The sequence below is a fragment of the Cryptotermes secundus genome, unplaced genomic scaffold, assembly GCF_002891405.2.
Source record: "Cryptotermes secundus unplaced genomic scaffold, Csec_1.0 scaffold2057, whole genome shotgun sequence".
In the NCBI taxonomy this organism is placed as follows: domain Eukaryota; kingdom Metazoa; phylum Arthropoda; class Insecta; order Blattodea; family Kalotermitidae; genus Cryptotermes; species Cryptotermes secundus.
In genome coordinates, this window is record NW_019735591.1 from 152684 (window position 1) to 176404 (window position 23721).

The window sequence follows — 23721 nt, forward strand, 5'->3', positions numbered from 1 at the left end:
TATATTTTTATATTCATTTGAAGTTATTTACGTTGTGTTGAGAGATCCATTTACACGTTTATCTAATACACAACAGGATGCAATCCATGTAGACCAAGAATAAGAGGAAATAATTATTGTACGTAAAGATGTAGAGATGTATTTTAAAACGTGTCTTGCTAAAGAGCGGCAGCGTTTGTATTTATCCCTTCCTTGACTCATGGATCGAAATCAAGACCTTACCTTTATCTGGAGAACAGACAGTGGCAGACAGAGAAGTGAAAATATAAATTTGAGGATCTTACAGCCGTTTCTATGAAGAGCACTACATTTAGGGATGTGTCGTACACTTACTTTTCGGAGGAACGGACTGCCTCCATATTCCGGATCGAATATATCGTCACGTGTAGAGGTGACTTATAAGATGGTTTTTGGATCGGATGATTGGATTTATTGCACCTTACACATTCACACGACTCGGGACTGCAGGCAGTACAGCACTATCGCTATTCTACGCACTTTCCAGTTCATTATTGCATACGCTCTAGGGTTCTAAGTCTTCACTAGTCGTATCCTGGCAACGGGTTGATCAGTCTCACTGTCACTTCAAATCACAATGGAGTCTCCTTGTTACAGTCTAATTCCTTTCTTGTCATTTCTGCAGCCGGCAATTCCGAAGGTTAGAATGGAATACTTTCAACTACTGTTGTATATTCCTTCTACTCTGCTTCTACTACTCCTGTCCTGTGGAACACTGCTTATAACCACTTTGCACGGACCCCACGAAAACATCGTCATCTATGGCCCAGAATGCGCGTTTATTTCTACGTTATCTAGGAATGGGTATACACATCGCAGTGTATTATTCAAGCTACGAGAAAGAGATGGGCAACGAACTTATCTCCGCTTGTTTATACGGATAGCGTTTCCGTAAATCTGTCATGTATAAGAGGATATGAATTAATATATATTAATAGCATCGTCATCTTAATACAGACTTTAGCTCCTGAAATATTAATTACTTTGTGCGATTAGATCACGACCGCCTCTGTGGTCTAGCGGTCAGAGTTCCTGGCTACAGATCCAGAGGTCCGGGTTCGATTCCCGGCGCTACAGGTTTTTTTTTTCTGAGAAGAAATGGCCCTGGAACGAGGTCCACTCAGCCTCGTGAGGATAATTGAGGATCAATTTCAAGGAAATAGGGTCTCCGGTGTAGAAATCCGAAATTAAGGGCCGTGGGGATCCGTTGCGCTGATCACGTGACACCCTCTATCCGCAAAAGTTGGCACTAACTTCGCCGACAAGTGGCGGTTGCTCGGTCGGTATAGTTCGCTTGCGCACTTAAGCCACGGAGTTTAGTTTTAGTGTGGTTAGATCTCCGAATAATTCCGTAGTTGAGACCAATCTTTATCAAGAAATGACGGGTTTAAAATTTCAATAGAAAATAAATACAAACTCCGTAGTTAGAAACGTAGGGCAGTTGCCCTTGACATCTTCTTTCAGAATATTACTTTTAAATTTCTCTGCTTGCAAGACATGTTAATCGAGAAGTGTAGATAAGCGTCACATCATCATTGTTCCGTCCGTCTTCATGGGATAACCTCAAACTCCTCGGCTTAACCTATTGTGGAGGCAGACCCCTTTGTTAAATTCCTGGCACTATTTTGTGAATGAATCCATCTGTATACAAGTCCTCGAGCCTGTAACGCGCCAGATATGACGCTGTTGTCAGCATTCACACAATATCTGCAATATATGCATTATACCAATACTTTGTTCTGAGTTGAAATATAAACAAGAAATTCTTTAAAACAAGATTCTCCAAAAATACCTAATCTGAGTAACCTCAAAAATTTTGGAGAACGACAGCGCTTATACCATGATTCTAAGCTTCCTAGAATAAATTTATGGATTAAATGATGCTGCTATGTAGAGTAATTTCTCAGCAAATTTGGACTCAGTAATATTGACCCAAGAATATTTTCCTTTTCTGCCATGTTCGCTTCTCATTCATGACTTCTTGGTAAGTACAGTTGTTCTGTAGCTTTTTTCTTTTCCATTACTGACCTGCTTTCAGAATTAGTTTTCAGTATGCACTGATTAGTAGCTAGAATTTATTGTTTGATTCCTGTTGTGTATTATTATGTAGTTTTATGGTCACGTATAAGAGATTGCTTTGCTCCGTGTCCTTTAGTCCACAAGCGAACTATAAACTAACCACGTAATGAAGGCTCCTGAAATTCTGTGACGTAGATTTTGGATAAGTACCAATTTTTTTAAAGGTATTTTATATATTTTTTTTTCCTGCGGCGCTACAGCCCCAATTTGGGCCTAGACCTACCTCCATGAAACTTTCCGTTTCACTTCGGTTTACTAGATCTTACACATACGGTAGGACTCCTCGGGCGAGTGATCAAGGCCTCTGCCTGTAGACAAACACAGAAAAACGCACACAAACATCCATGCCCTGAGTTGGATTCGAACCCACGATCTCGGTTTCCGGGCGAGCGAAGGCAGTGCATGCCTTAGACCGCTTGGCTACCGTGACCGGCATTTTATATGAAATATAAAACAAAATTTTCTCCTTGAGCAATCTGCATTTACCTTTTTGTTTCAAGTCGAGAACTAATTAAACATCGGTGTTAGGTATGTCAGATTTTGTTATGGTGAAGAATATAAATATATCAAAGAATGGTTCTACATAGCAAATATTCGAATCTTTCATGATCGTAGTTAAGTAGACCCGCGGAAATTATGAGCAGAAATGAATCGCTGTATTGTGTAGTCATTAATTTATTATTCCTGCTAGCATTGCGATATGGGTGATATTGGAAAGTATGTAGGCGTTTTGATTTCTTCGCAGAACTTCTGGAAGTGCTGTTTGATTAGGCCCATTGTGAAACGATTGTGTCTACTATATATGAATCTTCTTTCAAAGGAGCCCATGGATCGTGATGTATCGATTTTTCTTCATCCTCTTCTTATATTCATGTTGCTCCCACTTGGAGCATAGGGCATCCGTGAAACGCTCGTTTCATTGCGGTTTCTTAATCTTAGACAGTCAGTAGGACCCCTTGTACGGGGAATCAGCCCGCCCCAAGGCCGCTACCTAACACAAATACAGAATAAACACAAACAGACATCCATGTCTCGAGTGGGATTGGAACCCACGATCCCAGTGTTCGAATGAGCGAAGACAGTTCATGACTTACACCGTGCGGCCGCTGTGTTCGGCGATTTATTGATCAGTTTCGACTAAATCAGTGAATCTGAGCATCCCTCTCTTATTTACGTGTATGTTCACTTTCAAGTTAGGAACATATTTAATTTACAGTAGCGACACATAGCAATTTATGCTTCCTGTTGAACGGGTGAGAATAACGGGTTAATGCAGGACCGATGAGTGACTCTAGGGAGCCACGTTTAATCGATGTCACCGGTGAAGGCGGTTGTAATTAAATTCGTCTCGTGTTTAAATTCCAGGCATCGCGTTCTAAGCTACTCCACTTTCGCTCTGAACGCCGACTGGTGACGTCAGAACAAGAAGTTCTCTGGTAGCGTATGAAACCTGCTTTCTTTCCAATATCTATACAAATATAAAAAAGGTGCTAGGAAGAATTATACATTTAAAGAACTCTGTGTTGTAGAGAAATATTAGAGACTCTCTGGAATATTATAAATCATTCCATTCTTTCGGTCGGAATGCGCCGGGACTATCTATCTATCTATCTGTCTGTATATCTAATCTATGGTTGTACAGCCTTTTGTTGGACCCCTGCCGCTTTTCAGTTTTTCATCTTTTACACAGACGGTAGGACTCCGTGGTCGGGGATCAGCCGGTCGCAAGGTACACACAGGACACAAATACACAATAAGAGCACACAGACATCCATGCTTCGAGAGGGTGAAGACAGTTCATGCCTTAGACCGCGAGGCCGCTGTGATCGGGACTCCCCGGTACCCATACCAGAAAATAATGATTGAGTACCGACGGGCTTGTAAAGAAACACAAGTCGTGCGTCTGTCGGTGCTCTATATGTACTGACAGTGGGGCTAAAAGCAAGTCTGACAGTATTGGCAAACCTGCTTTCAAAATACAAATAAAAAGAAATCGTATGCTGTAATGGCAATATTTGCATTGATGTACGAAGCAGGGTGCTGGACGGTAACTAAACTGCGGGAGAGCAGAAGCTGGCCCTTACCTAACAGCAGAGTAACTCAAATGAGTAGCAGACAGTCAGAGAGGAACTAAATGCATCTTATATTCTAGGCATTATACGACGAAGAAATTAAGTTTAGCCAGTGTCTGCATTAAATGAGTTAAACTTAACTCCACAATATAGCACCTACACAATGTTTATAATGTTTACTGATGAATTATTTCAGGATTTTAAGACAATATTGTAACGTGTTTGGAGTAGGTACTTCCATGGTAACGCAATAACAGTGAGCCGTTGCGTAGATAATGCCCAATCTCCCCGGAGATGAACAACCGAAGGCTCGTTGCGTAACAACGGACTGTCGAAATAGTAGAAACGGAACCATGAGGAATGGTGTCTGGTATCCGGTAAGCATAACGCCTATATAAGCAGAGCTTGAGACACTTATGAACGACAGAATAACTCCGTGTGGAGGCGGGGTCGAATGCCTCCACCGTAAGGCTCTTTTCACACTATACGGTTTTGACCGCACGGCAAAAACTCGAACGGCGACATTCTTTCAGTGGAGTGAAGAAGAGCATGGCCCCTTTCACATTACACGGTGACGGCAAAATGCCGTCACTGTGCCGTGCAGCAGCCGTCCACTGCCACTACAACACACGGCGCCCGGACGGCGACCGATAACTCAGTGGTGTACGTGATCAAATGCACCCTTTCACATTAGACGGTTTTAAATCATACGNACTGACCGTCAGTCGCAATGCGACTTTGACTTTGACGTGTGAACGAGACCGTCTTGGAATAGCCGCCGCTGAAGACAGTTGGGATCCAGCCACGACCAAGGACAGTTGAGATGTCGCATTGAAGTACTGGGCCAGAAGTCAATTGATAAGGCCTATGTGGATATATTAAATGAAGGCTGAAAAGTAAAGGAGAAATGGATACAGAAATATTACTGTGTACAAAGACTTAACTGATTCAGTTATGCGTCTTGTACTTGCTTGAATTAATATATTACAAATGTTCCAATTTACTTTCATGTCGGCACGACCACAAGAACACTGTAAAGTTTCGCACAGTCGTTGATGAGAACTAGATGGAAGGCATTGGCCCTCCGGGAGGTGGGAGAAATCCCGTGGAGTTTCCTTTGCTGAGACACTGCCACAACTTGTCCTTGGCAGAAATGGAGACATCTAGCAATGTGAAGTGAAGGTTACCGAAGTAAATTGTCGTTTGACAGTTATAAAACTATGTATGGCCTGCTTAACTTAAGAGGCATTTAGAGACCTGGTGCAAATCGAGAGGTCGTGTTTGATGTGGTTCTTGTTTCGTCTATAGACGCCTCCTCAACTGCATTGATTAAGTACGTTCGAACAGTTTGATGTCACAGCGTTTTCCTAGAAGGGCCGAGGAATTCCACATATCGCACTGGTCGCCCTGCCGACAAAGCATTCTGAACTGAATGCCACAGACCTCGGTCTAGACGACTAGAGAATTGGTGTTCAGTTACCGACGGGATATAAGAGATTGTCCTCTTCCCAACCGCGGCCAGGCCGCATCCGGTACCTACCCAGCGCCCTATCCCATGGGTACCATGATTTGTTTCCCCGCGGGTAAAGCGCCCGGAACGTGAAGCAGACAATTCACTGTCATTTAATTCAGAAGTTAAGAATATACATGTACACTCCATATGCCTTCATGAAATGGTGCTTGTTTTTATATTTAAGACACGAGATCTTTGCCAGATTCAATAAATTTCTTGATAGAGCTAAAGGGATCTATTTATGAGCTGCAGATGTGTATACTTCAGTTCTAGTTTCTGTCTTAGTAACACAAGGAACTAGTCTTTACGTCATCGTTGCCTTAGCAACACGTCCATCAAGTTGCAGTACAATGAGAGGGCAGTTTCTTCGTAAGAACGACTTTGCTATTGTAGTCGTGAACCCAAATCTGACACGCGTGACGTTCCACCTCGAGTTCTCTATGTTTCAGAACGAGGCTCAGAACGATAATTTTAATAATTGTCACACTTATACGTAAATAGGAAGAACTAAAAGAAAAATTATAAAACTTTACCATTTATCTTCGTGCATGACGAAATATTATTTCAGAGTAAGGACGATAAGCTGTAGAAAGCTTTATTTCATTTGAACTGATACGCTTACAAATGTAATATGTGAAAATACAACAAAAAGTTAGTCATTTTATTAAAGAATTCTGTGAGATTAAAAGAAGAAATTGAATGGCCTCACTAGGCCCATATTTTAATAATTTCGACTCTTATATTATAAATTTTCCGATATAAAATTATGTTAGTTCTATGAAAAGGCCTATGTGAATATAATATGAACGCTCAAACGTAAAGCAGAAATCATATTGTGTAAAACTACTTGGCTGATTGAGCTATGCGTCTTCTGCTTGCTTTAATTAATATTGTCATATGATTGAGTGTCTATAGACGGAGTTTAGATTGGTAGTTGCATTTATTGAACATTTACAGAACATAACTACAAGTAACTATAGCGCTAAAGCTAATTCACACAGTCTGCAGTTCACTATAGCACGCACTAAGTCATCTCAGCCTGATGTGTCTCCAGAATGGGTCCTACATTGTAGTTCTGTTGTTACGTTCTCAGAGCTGTTGGGTCCCAACCGGCTGCTGCTGCCGCTGCGGTTGCCTGTTCCTCTTTGACGTCTGCCTGGCATGGCCATCGGGAAAGGGCAGCGGCCGCGTTGTGTTGACACACGGCCTTGACAGTGCTCGGACGTTTGCTCTTGTAGGCGCTGAATTCGGCGGACGGTTTGTCCTTCAGCGTTCTCGAAACTCATGAACCACTTTACTGCAGATTTTTCGGTGCGCAAGTGCAACTCCTACCCGTAGAGGTTCCTATGGATATGCTCCAGAGCCCTCGCGATTGCAAGCGGTATCTGTTCGGTGACGCAGTAATTTCTCTCGCGTTCATTGAGCGTCTCACTGTAGTGGGCTGATACTCGCTCCTGTCCGTCCTCTACTTGGGAGAGCATTCCTCCAACCCTAACGTTACTCGCGTCTGTGTCAATGACGAACCTCTCTCTTGGTTGAGGGTAAGCGAGAACAAGGGCAGTACGTATAGACCCTTTTAGTATCTGAAAGGCGGCCTCCACTTCCGGAATCCACTGGAAGAGTTGCTTCCCCTTCGTGAGTTTTCTCAGCTGTTTCTCAATGTTGGCGAAGCCGGAAATAAACCCGAGAGGTTGTGTTTGATGTGGTTCCGGTCTCGTTTATAGATGCCTCCTCAACTCCATTGATTACATATTGTCGAATAGTTTGTTTTCTTAGAAGGGCCGAGGAATTCCACATAGCACATTGGTCGCTCGGCCGAAATTCCAACGGAGCGCATACCTGACAGGAATTAGATTGATACATTAAGATGCTTATGGAGGCCGAGTTCGGAGAACTGATCAAATAATAATGGATCTCCATTAATATCAGAGAATAACAGACATGAATGCGATCCGAAATGAAAACAATATAATATGAATTCAGGAAGCCGGTTTAATATTCCCTTTAAAGCTCGTCATCGTTTCGTATTGTATCCAGTACTCGCATTAAAATAAATAAAACAATTATTTTTCCATTATTTTAGGGCTTAAAATATTACAGCGACTAAACCAAGAAAAAGATAGATGGAGAGTATTTAACCTGTGAGAGTGACGGGAAAACACAGAACTTGTATCGGAAAACATGGAAGGAAACACAACTTAGAAGACCTAGGCATAGATGGGATAGAAATAGTAAGCTAGGCTTTAATGAGTAAAATTTGGAATGCGTGGATTGGATTCATCTGTTCTAGTACAGGAACTAATGGCGAACTTTTGTGAACAAGGCAATGAACCTTTGTGTTTCATAAAACACAGAAATTGCTTGACCAATATACTGTATATATCTCCATTCGTGATATGTCAAGCAACTAATTCCCTGAAGACGGGAGTAGAACGAATACCCGGCATGTAGTCTATATGAAGTACATCTTACATAATGGACAGTTAGCAACATAAAGTTGGTATAATGAACCCAAACTTTTCTAGAATCATTAGAACAGCCTTACAGAGCGCTTCAAGATGGAGTAGAAGGCTTCAAAATGAACGTAAAAGTGCAGATAATTACGTTGTATAGGAAGTTCCTATGGTTAATAACAACACTGTTTTCATTATCTGACTTCTATCTCTTTAATAATGTCTCTCCCATTCCTCTGTACCCCGTACCCAGTGGTTCAGTAAAACTCATTTGGTCTACATTAATAAGAATATATAATGAAGAATTATGAAGAAGGAAATAAAGATTGCACTTAATGAATCCAGTACTTTTAATATTCGAGATATTATATCCAGCTTCATCGGTGGAAGAATAGAATTCCTCCTACAGTAATATTAGGGGCTGACTAGAACAATGATTGTTGTCGGATATTACGCGGTGAGAGGCCTCAGTTTGGGGATCTTAATACTCTCTGTGGAAACGCAAGAGAGAGTTCGAAAGCGAAGCGCCTCAGATACTTGAACTGCTTTGTTTCCTTGCCTTTGCAGAATGTGATTCATAGGAAGCAAACTGTTTACTATGCTGTTCTAAGGTGTGTTACTTTCAATATCCACCCTATATGTGGAGGGTACGCGGCAGCTTAGTTGGTTGAGGCACTATGCTACAAACCGGAAGGTCGCGAGTTCGAGTCCCGATGAGGTCATTAAATTTTTTCAATTGACCTAATCCTTCCAGCCACACTATGGCCCTGGGGTCGACTCATCTTCTAACAGAAATGAGTACCAGGAATGTTCTTGGAATATTCTTGGGAGTAAAGGGCGGCAGGTGCGTAGGTCTGACAGCCTCGTCGCCATCTTTGAGCCGATTGTCTAGAAAATGTGGGAACCTCAACATCAAACATCCCTGTGGGCCTCCCCGGCCTGTTACAGGGATACCTTTACTTTACTTTTACCGAAAATTTGGATATTTCGGTTCCAAAAAACTTCCCCCTCGTTAGGTCTCCTGTTCCATTATTATTTCACAAACCAGTTTCAGGCGACCGATTCGTGAATGTAAACTATAAATTTAAAGGCATATTTGTCCCTGTGCTTAAATAATTAAGCACTATGCCATTAAGGCATATGGGATTGTGGATGTATAGATCCACATTTTCTTGACCTCGGCACAAGCTGGAGGTGAGTGGTCACCTTCACGCTCCTGTCGTTTTACCCCCGGTGAAAAAACCTCGGTACCCACTGGATAGGAGGCTTCGATGGTCCAGCCAGTAGGCAGTCGCTATACCTACTGCGCTGCCCCGGCTCACGAATGTAGACTATAGTCATTAAAATTGTTTTGAGAAAATACCGCTGAATTATTTGACTAATTAAGTAGTACGTGTAGTGTGGCTATTTCTCCAATAAGATTCTCTCTGTCGTCATGACCAGTTACATACGAGCGTGTTTTGTGCTCTGTATTTAGGCTACAAATATGAGCATAAACCGTTTCCAGGACAAAATCATCGATTGAAGTGTCCGTGGTAAGCTCTCCACCGAAATCGCTCTTATCTGAAGTGGCCAGCCTAGTGCTGTGGGACTTCTACGCAGTAAGTTGGAAAATGGATATCTTCTTCTGGCGCGTTCCCTTGAAAAGAAGTAAACTCGCAGAGACAGATCGAGCAATTCAGTGCAGTTTTCTTTGGCTGTGGATTTCTGTTAATGAAGTTTCATGTCGACTTCAGTTTAGTTTTCACTTGAATCAAATTACTCGTACATTTCTAATGACAGCTGATCTTCTGGACGAGAGGCGGAAGACTAATGGACTGAGAAAAGTATGATGGTCCTCTAAACTTTTCTGACACTGACTGAGTAACATCGTTCCTTGTCTGATGTATATATGATGTACACAACGTTCTGGAATTTAGGTCTGTCTCCGATTTCTGCTAATTGGTCACCGTACTGACTGATTTATTATAATTTCCTTGTTATTTGGAGGAGCTCGCGGTAGCGTTGTTGGTTGAGGCACTGTGCTACAAGCTGGAACGTTCCTAGTCCCGATGAGGTTGATTTTTTCAATTTACCTAACCCTTCCAGCCGCACTCTGGACCTGGATCGACACCTCCTCTAACAGAAATGAGCACCAGGAATCTTCTGGGGGTTTAAAGGCTGGGGGAGCACAAGGCTGACAACCTTATCGCCATCTGTGGGCCGATTGTCTAGAGAAAATTTGGGAGCCTCGACGCCCCACAACCCGGTGAGCCTTCATGGCCTGTTACAAGGATAGCTTTACCTTTATTGTTTGGTATTTGTGATATGATTGCAATTTCACCCGGAAGCTTTTGAATACTGTCTAGTACCTCAAGCATTGGTGACAAGCAATCATCCGATGACGGGAATATTTTGTTTCATATTTTAATCTACCTGTCATTTATTTAATGACTCTCTCAGTTGCCAAGGACCGCCTCTTTGGTCTAGTGGTCAGAGTTCCTGGCTACAGATACAGAGGTCCGGGTTCGATTCCCGGCGCTACCAGATTGTCTGAGAAGTAGTGGGTCTGGAATGGGGTCCACTCAGCCTCATGAGGATAACTGAGGAGCTATTTCAAGGAAATAGAGGCTCCTGTCTAGAAAACCGAGATTAATGGCCGTGGGGATCCGTTGCGCTGACCACGCGACGCCCTCTATCCGCTAAAGTTGGCACTAACTTCTACGACAAGCGGCGGTCCCTGTGTCGGTATAGTTCGCTTATGGACTACAGGCCACGGAGTTTTCTTTTTCTCAGTAACCAAGATTTTATAGCTTCGAATATTTGGGTGATAGCGAATTATGAGTTGTAAAGTGTGTGCAAGGAAGCGACCATGGCCTCAATTATCATATAATCCCGACATTTGCCTGTAGGGATTGAGAAAAACCACGAAAAGCCTAAGTCAGGATAATACGTGTCTGGATCAAGATTCGAGCCGGACACCTCCTGAATACAAGCCTCATCACTAGAATCACAAGCAACTGGGCAAGCCGAGAGTAGATCCAACTTTCTATACGTCATGTATTCCAAACAGGCCTGTACCTCGAACAATTTTATTTAATAAAGCAAGATTTGATAGATCTGAAGAAGGCTTGCCTTCGTGGCGGTCAATCGAATTATATTATTTTATTTTAAAGGACACAAAAATAAATAGACATAATTAATATGTCAACAGTGAAACCACTCTTGATCCATATTCTGTGTGTAATACCGCCGTATGATAATGAATTTATCCGTGAGAACAAACAGTACCATGCAACTTGAGATGCTTATAGACGTTAGTGCAATGAGCAACTTGCCTATTTTATATAGACCTACATGTTCTCAGCAAGTAAACAACTTCCAGTAATATTAATTTCAGTCCGAGCGTAAACAACATTAAATTGTGTTCCTTCAGAGTGAACTTTTACATTTTATTTAGAGTACGTCTGACAGAACGTCCTTCTGTACATATAAATTTGCGTTACAAATTATTTTCAAAGAAATTAATTAAATGTATTGAAGTTTGCCTGGAAGTTAATTAAAAACTGAGAAATTTCTGTCACATAATCTATGGAACGGAAACATTCCTAGAATACTTTTGTTTATCCTGTTTTCGTCCCCATTAAAGCTTAATACTACTAAGTTATTACTGTTCTAATTCTGCAAATTGTTTTAATGACACGCGAAAATGGCTGGCAATAATAATTTTTGGAAATATCACAAACAGATGCTCTTAAGACTTCAGCTCATTTTCAGACAACAAACATTTCAATTGTAGTGGTTAACAGTTCTGCTCCGATTCAGGTTCCACTCTCCGCCCGAAGGTTGGCCATCCCAGTGAGTTTTTATATATTTTTTTCGTTTTTCGCGAGAAAACTACACGACCGTATTCATCCAGGCAGCTTTCAGAACTGCTTTCCCATTCGATGCTATATGATACAAGCCGCTGAGAATCCTCTGATGAGAGGATAGGTCTGTCGTCTACAACTGAGGCTGGTGCTCGCCAGCGCAGTCATCCTCAGGTCCGAATCCCGTGGGACTCATGATCATATTTTACTGTCTCAAATTCGAAACTCCCGCAACCTGGAGGGCAAGTTCCTCGTATTTATATCCCCCCAGGAACAGGGTGGCCCCCAGACACTGGGTTCTCTTTTCGTCCCTGACTTCTGATTTACGAATGGACTACTTATATAGTATCGAGGCGGATCCACAGAAAACATCCATTTCCCCATAATGGATATATGCGAACGACATAGAAAACATCTCTTCCTCTATTGTTGTATTTACAGCGTGCTGCATAGAAACCGAAGTTAAATAACTGTTGCCTAATTATTCGTTGTCGCGGGAATATGTTTATCTAGTCGTTGCCAAGCAACGGGTCTACATGTCACAATATGTAGCTACAGGGTAAAGCCTTGTTAGAAAAACTACTTGATATACCGGTGCGTTATAAATTGTATAAGCATAAGCCTTGCTGCATTTGATAAAGTAACATTCTCTGTGTGATAGAGGGCTTAGTGTCAGATTGAATTTTGAATGCAGAATACGCCGCCAGGAATCGCCCTGCTACCTCCATGTACGCCCGGCAGTGTCGCTGTGTGCGTGAATACTAATTGGTTTCTTTCTGTCATAGAGACTATATACATTCGCGGAGCTCAGTGTAATTGAATACGGTCGTTGATTGTGAAGCGTTGCACGCGCCACTGCCCAACCGATTTCACACCGTTAAAGTCATTTACAAACCAGTCATTAGGACTGCGTTTACTTGTTTTACTATAGAAACCTACAAAATTTTTAATTTAATTTCAATTTGATTGCAAGTGCCAGCGCTTTATTCCTATGTGCCTTTGAGTCTGTAGGAGTTTCACCCTGACAGAAATTATCTATTTGATGCTATTCTGTGAATGATACTGTCGCTTTCAATAATGCCTCTGAAGATGATGCACTCTGTTTTAAATGAATTGGTTATATAATATAGATATGAAAGGGAACACTATAAAGTACAGGTAAAGTCCTTGTGTTTAACTAATTAAGCACGACGCCATGAAGGCGTATGGGGAGTAGATGTATATCCACATTTTCTTGACCTCGGCAGTGGTTGGAGGTGACTGGTCAGTTTCACGCCCTGTCCGCTTTATCCCCGTGGAAATTACCCCAGGTACCCATTGTATAGAAGGTTGGGTGGACCCCAGAGCCGGTGTGGACGACATGGAAAAGTGTAAATTATTGTCTCACCGGGACACGAACTCCGACTCCTCCGTCCTCCAGCCCGTAGCCAGTCTCTATACCGACTGAACTATCCCGGCTCCTAATGGGGCCATGTTCGCATATTTATTTTCAGGAATTACTTAATGGACTTTAATGAAATTTTGCATTGGAAGCCTGTGTTGAGTATAGTTTGCAATGAAGTCTTTATTTTCCCTTCTTATCAATAACTGCATGTGTAACAAGTAGATCTGGGAAGAACTAATCGCTTCCTTTCCTTTGACAGGACACAGACCCTATAGAAAACGACACGTCGAACAATCTCATTGTTTCGTGTGTATTCGTTGCTGCGGTAACGTTTTTACCAAGCCGCTACCTAGCAGCGTACACAGACAGACTAATGGGAGGGATTTATGAAGCACGCCGCTGCGATGGGCTCAGGCGCCATGATATATATACGTATATATTTTGTCGCGTGTTACCTGGTACCCTACTTCTGTCTCCTAGGTAACGGGACGATTAATTTCACGCAGATTTCGGATTTAGCGAATATTTATTAAACATACGCTTTTACACATTTAAGTATAACAATTATCCACTACTTCACTGTTACCCGGCGGCTGCTATACTTCAACTCTGGTCTCTTAGTCAAGTCCAGTTACATTGCTGCTAACGGTCAGTCAGACAGTCAGTAAGTCTTGGCGTCGAGCCCCATCTGGGGCTCATGACCAGATATTTATTACTTCTTGACAGTTACGGCGTTGTTTTTGTGGGTCTCTCTCTCTCTGACGAGAGGACTGTTTTTTCTTTTGTATATGCTGCTGGTCCTTGTCAGCGCAGTCTTTCTCGGGTCCGAGTCCCTTGGGACTGCTGTTGCTACGCAGTGAACCTTCTGTTGTCATGCAACGCTTCGAACAATTCGTTTCCTTTCATCTCCTAGGAAACGCGTTTGTTGTCCAGGACATTCCCAAGGAACGGACCACTGTTATTGCGTTTGTCGCTGTGGGAACTTTCCATGTATTCGTTGTAACCGTGGAGACTCATCGTTGGCTGTTAACTTCATATTGTAGCAGTTGCGCAGCAATGACCATATGATAGCACGTTACAATTTATATACAAATTAAAAAAAAAACTGTTTCAGGTATTCAAAACTCCGTGGCTTTAGTTCGCAAGCGGACTATACCGACCGAGCGACCGCCGCTTGTCGGCTAAGTTAGTGCCAACTTTAGCAGATACAGGATGTCGCGTGGTCAGCGGAACGGACCCCCACGGCCATTAATCTCGGGTTTTTAGACCGGAGTGCTATTTCCTTGAATTAGCTCCTCACGATGCTGAGTGTGTCTGTGATTGATATTCGGATTAATATTACTCTGTGTAGTTACTATAGGATTCTGACGATGGTGTATAACACACTAATATATTGGGTTTTTGGACTTTATCCATCATCCTGGTTTTTAAGATAACTAATAAAAACACGACGTTTCGGAAACTGGATCTGTTTCCGTCCTCAGATGAAGGAAAACACCTATTCTGTTGGGTCCGTTAGAAAGAGCTAGCCTCAATCACTGGACCTGGACGATGGATAAAGTCCAAAAACCCAATATAGTGTATTACTCTGTGTGTTCAAGATGTCTACGCTACTTTTAATTACGTTCAGCGTAATACCTGCTTTTGTATTTCCTGTCAACTGTGTAGTAACTACCATGTTCAACTAGATACCGTCTCAGCGAAAGAGCTGATGTAGTATTAGAGCTCCAGACTTATACTCGTGAGGTTTTTGGTTCGAGTATCGGCAGGGACATCAGTTATTCTGACTGGTAGTTAATAATTTTACTCAGACACTCCAGGAACACAATCGAGATAACATCGCGATGAGGTCATGACCGTTTCCTTCCAATTCACTATTCGCCAGTCCTACCCTTCTGTGCTATACAGGCTAACTGCTGACGTCATAAAATAAATCACCACAGGATAAATATGGCTACCGTCTCATTTTTGTGGTGAAAGGCAAGATATGCGGACGACTGCGGGAAGTTTTATCACAGACTGGTTTAGCGAATGTTACAAACGTTCAGGTTTCCCTTTAAAGTGTTCTGGCAACAGGATCTGCACGGTATAACTCGACAAATATCATACTAATTGAGCGTCACATGAATGCTTCGTTGCTTTTCATCCAGTTCTCAATTTTGAAGCCTGGGGCCACACGAGCGCACAAAATGCGTCCGTTGTAACGAACGTCATGACGTCTGCTGTAGAAATAAGCAAGAGAGGCGAATGCTACGATTTCTTCTGGCTCCATTGCAGACAAAAATCTACGCACCGCATTCTGCAACTGTGTGGTGTCCTCAGCACTATCCGTACATAAGTACGTTCTTTACAACGGACGCATTTTGTGAGCTCGTGTGGCCCCAGCCTAAATTCCATTCCATGTTTCGCGTTGGACTCATTTGGCAGTGCGATATCGCTTTAACGCCGGTATTGTGACTCTAGGCATGTAGTAATATTATTTACTATGAACGAACTCCTATAAATTTGACATTCTGAGTTCTTTATGGTAAAGTTATCCTTGTAACGGGCCATTGAGGGCTTTAAGGGTGTGAGAGGTCGAGGCTTCTACATCATCTTCACAATCGGCCCACAAATGGTGGTAAGGTTGTCAGTCTTACGTACATCTTCGTGCAATTTGCACGGGGACGGGAGCGAATATATGGGGAAAATAGACATTTCAACAGGATGTTGATGTTCTGATGTGCTACGATCAATAAGTAATCGTGAAAATTTTTAATACTTTTAAATGTACTTGTCATTTTCGTACTTTAATGAACATCCCGAGTGTTGGAAGAGGTTATTTTATAGGATGTTAAATAAAAATATATCCCTGTAACAGGCGTGGAGGCCCATAGGGTTGCGAGACGTCGAGGCTCCGCATTTTCTAGACAATCGGCTCACAGGTGGCGGTAAGGTTGTCAGCCTTACGCGCCGACCTCCCTTTACCCACCAGGAATATTCCTGGTACTCATTTCTGTTAGAGGCTGAGTCAACCCCATCGCCATTGTGCTGTTTGAATGATTAGGTCAATTGAAAAATCCAGTGACCACATCGGGAATCAAACCCGCGACCTTTCGGTTTGTAAGCATAATGCCTCAACTAACAACGCTATCGCGTGTCTCAGGATCTTACATCAGAAAGTATTTTTCTTAGTTGTTTATTTAACGATGCTGTCAGTCTCTGTGATTATATGGATTGCATAATATCGAGTTCTAGGACAGTTGGTGAATAATCAGTTGCAAAGCATTTCAGAACAAGGGATCGTGACCCAACGAAGGTACTAAACTGGAGCCTGGAATGGACTGAGTATATACACGATTAAAATAGGTTAGCCTGTGTCTTGGCCGAGATACGAACCGAACACACCCAGAATACAAGTCTAGAGCGTTACTGTTACAACAAACAAAATCGGCCCAAAAGACATTTCATTCAAAATATGCTGTTCTGATACATGATCCCTGCTAATCTCTGTCCTCATAGATTATATTACGAATACAGATTTATATATTGTAACGTAACTCAACGCAGTAAGCTTTAAACTTACCTTGCTTACCTCTCTGTGTGGCTACACGAGGTAGTTGATAAAGACGGACATCCCGGTGAATCTCCGTGGCCTGTAGTCCGCAAGCGAACTATACCGACCGAGGGACCGCCGCTTGTCAGCGAAGTTAGTGCCAATTTTGAGGATAGAGGGTGTCACGTGGTCAGCGCAACGGTTCCCCGTTAATCTCGGTTTTCTAGACCGGAGCCTCTATGTCCTTCAAATAGCTCCTCAATTATCCTCAGCCCGTTCGAGACCCACTACTTCTCAGAAAATGTGGTAACGCCGGGAATCGAATCCGGGACCTCTGGATCTGTAGCCAGGAACTCTGATCATTAGTTCACGGAAGCGGTTCTACTGCTATAACACTTGAAACATAATCGGGATACAGTACCAGGGTCTGGTCGACCAGAGAATCGACGTTCGATTCCAGCAGGGGGCGGAGATTCTTGTCTTCGGCACCATATCTAGACCGGTTCTGGATCCAGCCAACTATCTCATCCCGGGAGGCAAGAGATGTGGACCTGACACTAGACACTCGCCTGCGTTTGGGATACAAGCTTAAGAAATGTCCTTCCTGTACATCCGCAAGGACGTCGAGGCTTATACTGGGCTGTAGCGCCAATACTTTACCCTCTTTACATCCTCTGTTTCGGCTTGTAAAGTCGCAGTGATTCATAGCTATGACGCACTTTCTGCAAAGTTTGCCGATCCCTTGTGATCCCTAGTGAAATGCACCCCACTCTCCAGAACCCACTCGAGATTCAATTTTGTATCGCCTACGCCACAAAGGCGCCACGAGGTTGCTTCTACCTCTCTCTCTCTCTCTCTCTCTCTCTGTCTCTCTGACTGTAGGTTATGCCCTGGGCACAGCAGAACCACTTTACCTTCGTAGGGATGGCCAAAACCTTTGTGATAATTAGCATTCCTGCTTAATATTCTGTAGATCCCGTGCCCAATCCTTTTGCCCGAAAAACTATTCCGACTGAAGGGTTTCGAGGTCTTCATCAGTCCAGGAAAGTTCCAGGATAACACCTTAAATTTGGCCAGGACAACTTCCTTCCATATCCTTTGCATCAGCTCCATGAAGTTAATTTTCGTGTCGTAGCTTGTTTCACAGAGGAATTAAATTTTGAATAATAGCAATAATGTATATATATATAACATTTCATTAAGTTAAAGTGACTTCTGAAATATATTAATGAAATACCTATGGACCACCGTTCTGCCAATCAACAGACGGAAATATTTTAGGTTATTATTGTCTCCGTCAACACGATTCGTGAATAAATTTTAAGTATTATTTTTATTTTACAATATATTTCATCTCCTTATGTCCATCGTCAAGTAGAATATTTAGACTCGCTGCTTCTCTCCTCCTATCCTTTATAGAGGCTAAAATTACAACTGCAGAAGGTAGGATTATACATATTACGTATTTACCAGTGTTAATGCCAACGTATAATACTCTAGGTCAAATATTAAAATGTTATGTTTGTTGTAGTTTGTTGTTATACAATATTGTTGAGTTGTTGGTCTTCTTGCAGAAGTGGTCTTCTCTTCAATGCCGACGTATAAAATTATATGCCAAAACATTTAAATATTTCTTATCCGTTATAGTTGTTGTGATCGGAGCAGAAGTAAACTTTTCTTACATGAACTTATGTTTTTGTGCGTGTTTCTGTATTTGTTTTCTCTTGTAGGTCGAGCTTGTGGATGTTTGGGCGAGTAGCTGTGTAGAACTAATCACGCCGTCGTTTAGCAACGGCTGCATTCTTTTTGGTCCAACATTCCGGCTTTCAGCCGTCATATCACAATGTAATACAATATTAGTCAATTTTTTCTGTTTGAATATTGCTGTCTTCTAGGATGTGACACCGTATAATCTAGTATATCCTTACTGACGTTGTCTCCTCCACCTTCTATACTTTTCCGAAATGTGTTGGTAACGAACTACCAGAGTACACGGTGTTGTAGTACGCCAGAAGAGTCACCTTCATGTGAACGTCAATCTCGTGAAGTTTCTCTGTTATTAAAACTTTGATTTTCAGAAACATCAATATTGCTCCAGGTACACTGAAGGAAACATGAGTTTCGGCTATTGCCGTCAGGCTTCCCAACTAAATGCTGTAATAAGAAGTCTTTGTTTGTTTTCCGTATTTATTCAATTAATAATTTTGCAATAGACCTACCGTATCTGTAAAACCTACGTTGAATTCAGGATACAGCTCCCATTTCATCCGTTTGTCCATTTAGCAAACAGCGTTACCTAATATTTACGCCATGTCCAACTCCAAATATTTCCACTTTAAGGAAATCATAATAAAGTTCGAAGAAAGGCATACTTATCCCTTAATTAAATAAGCATTATGCGATGAAGGCATATAGGGGAGCGGAGGTACAGCTCCACCATTCTTGACCTCGGCACTAGATGGAGGTGAGTGGTGAGCTGCACAGACCTGCCGCTTTATTTCCGAGGAAGGAGCCCCCTTGTACGCATGGGAAAGGAGACTAGGTGGGCCCCAGAATCTGTCTGGGCGTCATGGAGGAAAGAGAAAACTTTGCATTACCGGGAATCGAACCCAGATCTTTCATCCCATAAGAAGTCGCTATACCGACTGATCTACCCTAATTCCTGAAATAAAGTTTGACGCCAAATTTAATTACAACCTTAAAGAAGGGTATAAAGCACTCTTTTAAAAGTCGTAGTAGTAGGAAACGACTACTCGAAGTAAATGTGGTTGTTTGTGGAACAATTTGAATATTTGTGTGGTAAATTTAGTGCTGTTTGCCGTGTCACGGAAATACCCCGCAGTAGTAATGTCGCAGTAGTTAAGCTGTCGGCAATTTATCGCCGGCATGGATATTGTTGTGGGTGGGAGAGCTCCTTGCGAGTGCAAACAGATTACTGAGGCATGTTTGCGTGTGTGCAGACAAGGAACTCAGTCCCTTCTGTCTGGAAGATTCCATTCCCTGACGGTTTCTCCTCTTACGTAAACGTCTTTACCATTTCCTCTGAAAGGCAGTGCTGTAGCTCAAGTGGTTAGGCGTTCGCTCATCACTGCCGATTTTCAGGTTCAAATCCCGGGTTACCTCATACGAGATTCTCGATGAAAAAATAACATGGAACAGGCTTTCTCGATTTTCGGCTTTCCCTTTCTAATCACCATTCTACAATTGTTCTGTATTTATCTATCACCGCACTCCTGAGGCATGCGATAGCTCTGAATATGGAGCACACTATAACACCCTTTGTCTTTAAGCCTGAAGTTTTCTCTTTGACACGGTACTTGGCCGGTTACAGAGAAAGGATGTCTCTAAGATGTTTCCTTTAAATTCCAATTTAAGATCTAGTTATTTTATGGTCTGTGGGAAATTTAAAATTATAAAAGTGAAAAAGTAAAACTATCCCTGTAACAGGCCTTGGAGACTCGTAAGGTTGTGAGACGTCAAGGCTCATACATATTCTGGACAATCATCTTGCAGACGGTGAAGTTGTCAGCCTTACGCCCCGGCCGCCCTTTACCTACAGGAAGAATCCTGGTACTCATTTCTGTTAGAAGCTGATTATCTACTGGTATCTACTTAACCTGTGGTCTTCTGGGTTTCTTAGATGGATATGAGTGTTTCGAAGAAAGTTATTGCCTCTATTTTCATGGAAGAATCTGAAGGTGGAAGCAGCAGTACTTCTGAAACTCTGCTATCCATCTATCAGATTACAGGAAATGATAACCCAGAAGACAACCACAATTAAATTGTCCAGCGTCTTGAAATCCTTGACTCTCGTATAGATCCATAGGAGTACTTGAGTGGTTGGCAAAACATTCGTTAGACTTGGGGTTCTGCTTGCAGGAGGGGGCAGAGTGTCTGCGGCTGCAGTACCTCGAGCGTTGCTGTGTTTTCCAGGACCGTCTCCTCAACGAAACAGACCGCGCGTGTTTCGGCAAGCTTCCTTGCAGCAGACTGCACTTACATTTCTGCGCTGACTCACATAATGTTCTCCGTGACTGACTCTTCTGTCATCTTGGGCGACGTCCTACACTGCACCCTCGACATAAGGACATGCATAGAAAATACTGACATTGTGAAGGTAAGACCACAAGTTACTCATACTACTGCTGGTAAATTGCCGTAAGATGAAATCTTGGATACGACGTTTAGTGAGCTCATTGTTTGGTTTTGCTGTCGCGTCTACTGTACAAGTTATTCAAGACTCCCAGCTAACCCTTGCGAGCCTTTTGGGACGTATATATCCCACAGATGTCTAGAAAAATATTAAAAAATTATTTAATTTTACGCGATATTATTAATATTTTTCCCTATTTCAAACTTGCATAAATGTACATTTTCTTATTATCACTATATGATAGAACTTCGCTTACCGTATTCTAATGAATTCATTTTGAGCTAGTCCCATTAAATAAGCCCCGACTACTACTATGTCCTTCCTAATTCATAGTTTACTACAGCAGTTCATGGTCTGTACAATTGGGAAAGTAAACTAAAGTAAAAGTAAAATTGTCCCTGTGGTTAAATAATTAAGCACTACGTTATGAAGATGTATGGGGAGTGGATGTATAGATCCACTTTTCTTGACTCGCCAATAGTTGGAGGTGAGTGGTCAGTTTCACGCACCGGCCGCTTTACCACCGGAGAAATAGCCTCCGGTACCCATTAGATAAGGGGCTGGGTGGGCCCCAGAGCCGGTCTGGACGATGTGGAGAAGAAAAAATTTTGAGTCTATCGGGACTCGAAATCCGAACCCTCGGTTATCAAGCCCGTAACCAGTCGCTATAGCAACTACGCTATCCCGGCTTCGTACAGTTGGGGTAGCTTAATGCTTCTAATAATCTCTTGGGCGGGGACTCTTTCTAACTTGATTGAAAATAACACCTGCTAGTGCATCGACCACGCCGCTTCAGGCTGGAAACATTTTGGGCCCTAGAAAAGCCAGAGTAAAGTTCGAATGCCGCCCCAGCCTACAGAGATTTGCTTTCGATTTTTGTTAAGTTCTCCTCGCCATATGCAGACAAAACTTATACAATTTAAGGAACATTAGATCTACTATTTATGGCGGAATTTGCGGTAATGGGGAGCCCCGGAGAATTCAGAATGTTGAAACCCCTATCAGTAAAAACAAATTTAAGATATGACAGGTATATCTTTTTGTTCGTATTTCTTGTGATCACTATAAATGCAAACAAAGATTTTGTGATTTTATGGAAGTATATGTCTCGGCAAAACTCATGGATACTACGTCTGTTTTCTGGACGCCCTGGGACGACTACCTCGGTCGCTCCTCTTAAATCCAGCCCTACTACTGTAAACAAAATAGCATGCTCGACTGGCTGCGGCCTGGACGACAGAGGGGTCGGATTTCGAGCCTCGGTAGAGTAAAGAATAATCTCTTCTCCACGTCGTCCAGACCGGTTCTGGGGTACACCCAACCTCTTATGCAATGGGTACCGGGAGCTCTTTCCCCTGGGGTAAAGCGGCCGAGGAGTGTAGCTGACAAATCAGATCCAACTAGTGCCGAGGTCAAGAAAATGTCGATCTATACATGCACTCCTCCATACGCCTTCATGGAGTAGTGTTTAATTAGTTAAGCACAGGGAAAATTTTATCTTACCATTATGCTATGTAAGAACAAAATATTTATTACTCCCTGCTAGATATATTAACCCTTTTTCTCTTGCACAAGAAAGTATCTTTACCCTGAATCATCTGCATTCTACCCCATCAAAGTACATTTACTTCTCCCCGTAACAGGAATTTCATCCGGACGCGGTAATCAGTGTCAGCTTGTGACAGTCAGCTTGGTGAAGACGCTGTAATGTTTTAGATTTTGGACTGTGTGCAGTGTGACAGCTACATAGTGAAAAATACACCTGATGACGGCCAATTACGGCCGAAACATGTAGTGTAGAGGAAGGAAAGACAAAGATCTACAACCAAATAAACTGTTGCATTCACGACGGCATTTGTATTATTACATATAGAAGTGTATAGTGCAACAGGATGCTTAAACATAATATAAATAAACAGGTTTCACTCCTGTTGCATGTCTCGCCTTCCAGTCCCTTTAAATAACTTTATGAATTATGATGAATAAATAATTGATTGCGAACGAGAAAAGTAACTCCATGCAGCTGAGGGCTGGAGATTCTAGTGGTCACTCAGCTAGCCCAGAAGTGTGCCGTTCTTTATGGAAGCTGATAGTTCATTACCGTCTCGGCAAAGGCGTGCCATACTCGAGGTCCTGTATAACATTTCATAACACAGCGCTTTTTAGAGTGAGGTGCTGTTAGTACCGACCCAGTCCTTAGGCTGGAGGAGAATCGCTCTGTCACCGTTCGATCATACCGCACATGCATTTCTACGGAGATGAGTTCTCCTTGATAACCCAATAGTCGCTTAGCTAATTAAGAAATACTCCGCCTTTATGGGGCAAAAATTTAATTGCCATGTTCATAAAAGCCTGTCAGTTCCAAGGGCCTTTATAATACTTATTTTTACTCTGGGTTGTTAGATGTACACAATCCTCATGAGGGACGCAAGCCCGTTCCCAATTGCATCGAACCAGATAGTCTCCCTTCATACTGTCATCTGTTGGGTTGTGACTTATAAGACGGGGTTTTGGATCGGTTGATTGGATTTATTGCATCTTATAGCTTCACACGACTCGGGACTAGAGGCTATACTGCGCTATCGCTATTCTACACACTTTCCAGTTCACCGTTACGCACGCACTAGGATTTTCAGTATTCACTAGTCGTATCCTGGCAACGGATT

General features: G+C 42.4%; 1 long non-coding RNA gene across 2 annotated transcripts in view; it reads left to right on the forward strand.

The window, feature by feature from the left end:
- Nucleotides 1-23721, forward strand: part of LOC111869710 — a 185263-nt gene that overhangs the window by 88667 nt on the left and 72875 nt on the right. For both annotated transcript variants that reach the window (XR_002843707.2, XR_004513582.1), the window contains exon 3: nt 20782-21019. This is a non-coding gene — a long non-coding RNA (uncharacterized LOC111869710). The remainder of the gene's footprint in view (nt 1-20781; nt 21020-23721) is intronic.